This window comes from Capricornis sumatraensis, chromosome 2 (genome assembly GCF_032405125.1).
Source record: "Capricornis sumatraensis isolate serow.1 chromosome 2, serow.2, whole genome shotgun sequence".
Lineage (NCBI taxonomy): Eukaryota > Metazoa > Chordata > Mammalia > Artiodactyla > Bovidae > Capricornis > Capricornis sumatraensis.
In genome coordinates this window covers 55,025,933-55,032,306 of record NC_091070.1, presented here as the reverse complement: position 1 = coordinate 55,032,306, position 6,374 = coordinate 55,025,933, and the positions used below count along the sequence as shown (strand labels likewise).

Here is a 6,374-nt window from a genome sequence, read left to right as displayed (position 1 = left end):
GACTGAGCAACTGAACATACAGCTGCTGAATATACATACAGCCAATAAGTATCAATCAATACATATTGAACTTGTTTCCAAGTTAACTAAGGAATAAGACTTCCTTCTATAAACATGGTGATTTTCAGACACCATCAGCTTCTGAATCTGCCTGCTCACTCAGCCATGCTCATGAGATTCCAGTGCACCAGACTGATGCCAGCTTCTGGTCCCCTCACCATCTGAAAACAGGATCTGCTATCGAAGGGAAGAGAGTGATCAGTGGGGAGAAGAGGGTTCCAGACCAGGGTCTTTTCTGATTCAGAGCTGAAGGGTGAGGACTCCAAAGACACGTGGAGAGATCAGCTGGGAAACTGGCTGGCCAGAGCAGGATTTTGCAGGAGATGGAAGAAAACAACATTAGAAAAGTGAGTTGGGGGTCCAGCTATATATGTAACTGGGGCCACCTGAGCAGCACTGGAGCCACAACAATGAACTGTGTGCCAGAACTTGACGACAAGGAATGCAAATTGTTCTACAACCAGGACAGGGAAGAAATAGCAAGAAGGAAGGGGAAGGGGGATGGGGTACGGGACAGTGGAGAGTAAATCAGAAAATGCAGACCGACAATCATCCAACCACCCACCTTTGACTATGAATATTAAGTCTGGAAGCCCAGCCACCTTCCAACTTTCTCTCGTCTTTACTACGCATAGCTGTGGCAGAGGTTCTCTTTGCTTTTGAGAACTTGGCACTCCAGGGCCAGTAGCTCAAAACACTGGAGTGGTCCTGATAGCAGCAACTATGATTTCTCAGCCCCCTTCCTTGTGCCAGCTCACCTGCCTTTCAAGCATCCACCTCAGCCCCAAGGCTCCAGTAGCAGAGAGAGGAGTGAAAGGGAAGATGCCAGCATCAGGACCAACTCTGGCATGGAGCATCCTTCAGAAACAAAGGATTCCTGTTATGCACAAGACTTTCACAGACCCCTTTCGTGAGAAACTACAATACCAGGCACCACCACTTATCACCCACCAGCCATGTGGGCCTCCTCCTTTAAGAGCTGGTCTATCTCTAAGGCTTCTCTTGGGAAATTAAGCCACTTTACTTCAGGCTTTGAAAACTAATGCTTGGTGACAAGTTATTTTTCCTACTGTCAAAGAATAATACCCAGAATTCAGTATTCTATATTAAAATCAGTTCTTTTTGCTATACATCAAAAGCCCATTCTCTCCTACAAATGGCAAAGCTGAGATACCACACCAAGGGATGTAAAAAGCAGCAGCCAGTTGCCCTGGAAAATCACACCAATAATACCCTCTCTCACCCTGAAGAAAGAAGCCCCCAACGCAAATAAAGGAGAAGAAGCGAAGAGAATGCACCATCTTAGTCATCTGTTAGTAGGATAAGCTGCATTTTAACATTTTAAACTAGGTCAGAACTTGGGCTCTGATATTGAGCTTTCTTTTATTTATTATTTTTATTTTTTGGCTGTGCTGGGTCTTTGTTGCACACAAGCTTTCTCTAGTTGTGGCAAGCAAGGGCTGCTGCTGCTACTGCTGCTAAATCGCTTCAGTTGTGTCTGACTCTGTGCAACCCCATAGACGGCAGCCCACCGGGCTCCCCTGTCCCTGGGATTCTCCAGGCAAGAACACTGGAGTGGGTTGCCACTTCCTTCTCTCCAATGCATGAAAGTGAAAGTGAAAGTGAAGTCGCTCGGTCATGTCTGACTCTTAGCGACCCCATGGACTGCAGCCTACCAGGCTCCTCCATCCATGGGATTTTCCAGGCAAGAGTACTGGAGTGGGGTGCCATTGCCTTCTCTGGAGCAAGGGCTAGCTAGTCTCTACTTGCGGTGAACGGGCTTCTCATTACAGTGGCTTCTCTTGCAGAGCATGCGCCCTAGAGTGCAGGCTTCGGTAGTTGTGGTGCATGGGCTTAGGGACCTCGTGGCATGTGGGATCTTCCGGGATTAGGGATCAAACTCATGTCTCCTGCACTGGCAGGCAGATTCTTTACCAGAGAGCCACCAGGGAAGTCCCTGGTATTGGGCTTTTAAAGTACTTTCTTACTTTATATTTGGAGTAACAGATTGGTGAGTCTAGAGACTCCTTCCTAAATTATGATGCCTAATAACCAAAGCGTATTTCTAATTTTTTGGATCTCAATTACAGAGCCTGCTGTGCTTAAAAAAAATTTAAAAATTCTTTGATTAAAACTGTTAGCTGCACCATAAGATTAAAACATAAATGTCTTCTCTTCCAATGGATTTCAAGTGTTTCAGCCTTTAATCAGAAGTGGTCAACCTCTCACCTCTTTGTAACAAAGAATTCCTCATGGGTTTTAGACAAGAAACACGTGACTGTGAGGGCACTAGAGGGAAGAGCAGACACACAACAGAATCAACCAAATGAGGAGGAGAGGCTCCTTCCAGCCTGCCCACTTCAAGTCTCATTCTTCCCTCCCTGGATGGCTCTAATATGATCATGCATTCTTATAACTACATTTGCAAATGACTGACTCAATTCAATAACTGCTACCTAATTATATCTAGACTTGGGATGTACTTGTTTGAGGGAAGCTATATGGAATTAGGGCCTTAACCACCGGGAACTCTGTTGTTCTTCACTGCTGTGAGCCTGTAGTCTACAGCACTGGTGTCTCCCCAGGCCTCCCCAGGGCAATTATGGACCCAAAGGCTCCAATGGAATCTAATGTAAGGTGAATATATAGGCTCAGTGGGGCCAAGCAGAGACAGGCTTCCAAGTTCAACTCCTAAATCCATGGCCTTGGGGGTGAGCTGAAAGTACAGATCCCTAGGCCCCTCTGGAGGACTCTCCATCAGTACCCTGGGGAGGGGCAGCCGCAGGTGACAGTACAGCCTTAGCAGTTCAGCCCTGGCTTACTGTAGACAAGCAGTAGCAGTTCTGGATAAGTGCCAGCAGCCCCTCACAATAGCACATTAGCCAAGTATGAAGCTAGAAACCAACTTATTGTGGATCGATATAGCTGGTACAAAAACAGAAAAACACTGGAGTGAGAAGTGGCAGGAAGTCAGGTCCCCTAATACCCTCAGGGGATTTGGAACTTGAGAGGGGTTAATTTTATCAAAGGAACACTTCCAAGAATGACTGAGCCTTTGAAGAAAGGGTTCGGGGTCCTGTGCCCTTCCAGTCACTTGTCTTGCCGACTCAGTCACAGGCTTTTTCCATGTATTTCCCTGGCCATCCTGCTTGAAGCCACCTCTCCCCACTTTAAACTCCTAATGTACATCACTAATACAACTTCCCAAATTGCATCCCACTCCACTAGTGAATAGTCCATAACCTTAAAAGAAAACAAAGGGTTTCTTGGACAATAAAGTCTGATAAACCAAAGATTATGCGGATGTGTATTCATTATGGAGACTATGATCCTGAGATTTTTAATAAATTGTTCAATTTTATTTGACCTATTCTAAATGCAACTGACCTACGAACCTTCAAGGAAAACCTATTACTGACTTGCAGAACTGAAGATCTACAGAAGATGTGGGGAAATGCTGAGCTATCCCATTCACTCAACAACTCACTATGTCACAACTTATAATATGCTATTTAAGTGACTTGAATAGTTATGTAATCTTTTGTTATTTAGTTCTGTACGCATTTGGGTATTATCTTAAGTAGAATATTCATTTAAGCTAAGATCACATCATACATGCCTTTGAGTTTCCAGCAGCCCCAAGTCTACCTGCTATAGAGATACACTCAAATTCTTTAAAGTGTTCGCTCTGACAGTATAAAACACGTGTCTTAGAATATATGATTTTTAAAACCTCAGATCATCAAGTTTCTATATACATGTGGGCTTCCCTGGCGGCTCAGTCAGTAAAGACTCCACCTGCAACGCAAGAGACCCAGGTTGGATCCCTAGGTTGGGAAGCTACCCTCAAGGAGGAAATAGCAGCCCACTCCAGTATTCTTATCTCGGAAACAACATGGACAGAGGAGCCTAGAGGGCTACAGCCCATGGGGTCACAAGCATCGGCTGTGACTACACCACCACACTACCACACACACACACACACACACACACACACACACACACACACATAAAGGGGGTTTCCCAGGTGGCTCAGTGGTAAAGAATCTGCCTGCCGATGCAAGAGACGCTGGCTCAATCCCTGGGTCAGGAAGATCCCCTGGAGGAGGAAATGGCAACCCACTCCAGTATTCTTATCTGGGAAATCTCACAGACAGAGGAGCCTGCTGGCTACAGTTCATGGGGTCGCAGAGTTGGACGCGACTGAGCACAGCTACATGGGTACACATATATATGTATGTATGTATACCAAAGCCCAGGGATGTAAATGGGTTGTCCAGTGTCATAAAAAGTTAATCAAAGAACCATGAGAAGAACCGAGGTCTTCCAACTCCTTAGTCTTCCTTCTGTAATTTAAGGAAGCCTTATCCTTTCAGGTTCCAGTTGATTTTCCAGTAGCTAAAAGAATGAATTTCAGTGATTTGAATACCCTAGGGAGCATGACACAATCTTACCAAGTAAAGAACAAAAATGAAAAAAGATTCGAGTAATACCAGAGGTGCAGGGGACTTCCCTGGTGATCTAGTGGTTAAGAATCTGCCTTCAGGCGGGGGGAGGGGCGCCGGGCCGGGGCAGCGGGGCGGCGGGGGTGCGGGGCCGCGGGGCCGCCCCGGCTCCGCGCTCACGCTGGCCCGCCACCCCCCAGGACGTGTTCCTCATGATCCGGCGCCACAAGACCACCATCTTCACGGACGCCAAGGAGTCGAGCACCATGTTCGAGCTGAAGCGCATCTCGAGGGTATCCTCAAGCGGCCGCCGAATGAGCAGCGGCTGTACAAGGACGACCAGCTTCTGGATGACAGCAAGACACTGGGCGAGTGTGGCTTCTTCACCAGCCAGACAGCACGGCCTCAGGCCCCCGCCACTGTGGGGCTAGCCTTCAGGGCAGATGAGGCATTCGAGGCCCTGCGCATCGAGCCCTTCTCCAGCCCACCTGAGCTGCCGGACGTGATGAAGCCACAGGACTCAGGAAGCAGCGCCAATGAACAGGCTGTGCAGTGAGAGGCCTCCCCAAACTGCCCCCCCTTAATAAAAGATTTGGGCATCCAAAAAAAAAAAAAAAAAAGAATCTGCCTTTCACTGCAGCAAGTGTGGGTTTGATCCCTGATCAAGGAACTAAGATCCCCACATGCCACAAGGTACAGCCAAAACATTGAGAAAAAGAAAAAGTGTGTGCGTCTTGGACACACATGTACATGTGCATGTGTGAATCTACGTCTTCCTAAAGGTGTCCAGTGATAAAACCATGATACCTCTTATTCCTCCACTAGTCTCAAAATGACATGCATTCAACCCAGCAGATCTATATCAGAACCACTTGGGATGAAAGCGGGGGAGGGGTGTCAGCTGCTAATACAGAAGCAAGACCTCCAAAAGTGCAGGTCTCAGCATTTTCACAAAGCCCACAGGTGACGCCAGCCCACAGACACAGATGTGGACTACAGCTCTGGAGGCCTGGAGCCAACTGTCTTATTTGCAAGGGACTGCCCAACCGACATTTCAAGATTTCGCTCTACTCCTAAAGGTCAATTTCCTCCGACAAAGACTCTCCGACCCCCTCTTCCCCAAGCCTGCCATTCTCTATCCTGTTCTAGAATCCCTCCATGCTTGACCTGTACAGCTGACACTGAGCATTCTCCTGGTAACTCCAGGGCTATGAGACACGGTAACTGTGACTGTTAAAGCATACATTGCGGGACCTCCCTGGTGGTCCAGTGGTTAAGAATCCACCTTCTAATGCAGGCGGACTTGGGTTCGACCCTTGGCTGGGGAACTAAGATCTCACATGCCACAGAGCAACAAAGCCTGCACCCTGTAAGCAGAGAGAGCCTGTGCAGTCAAAAATAAAATAAATGCAATTTCTCCCACATTTAAAAACAAAATAAAGCATATACTGTGCTTCTTTGTATTAAGACTTTTTAGTTCCTCACAGGGGCCCAGATGTTCTCAGTCCACGCACAGATACTGCAGATGTCAGGCAATGCTGCACAAGCATTGCGCTCTGCTTCTCCCCTTTCCAAGCCACTCCATAATGCGTATTAGAAACCCCACCAGGGAAAACGATCTTATTTCAAAGTGATCTTATCACTTTGCTTCCTACTTTCCAGTAGGTCATCCAAAAGTATGGTGTCTTAACCAGTGCTGCTGCTGCTGCTGCTGCTGCTGCTGCTGCTGCTGCTAAGTCGCTTCAGTCGTGTCCGACTCTGTGCGACCCCATAGACGGCAGCCCACCAGGATCCCCCATCCCTGGGATTTTCCAGGCAAGAGTACTGGAGTGGGGTGCCATTGCCTTCTCCAGTAATCAGTAGCAAATC

At 47.4% G+C, this 6,374-nt stretch overlaps 1 pseudogene; it reads left to right on the top strand.

Moving 5' to 3' along the window:
* The first annotated feature begins 470 nt into the window (after positions 1–470).
* On the top strand, positions 471–5,061 carry LOC138096389 (elongin-B-like; annotated as a pseudogene).
* The last annotated feature ends 1,313 nt before the right edge of the window (positions 5,062–6,374 follow it).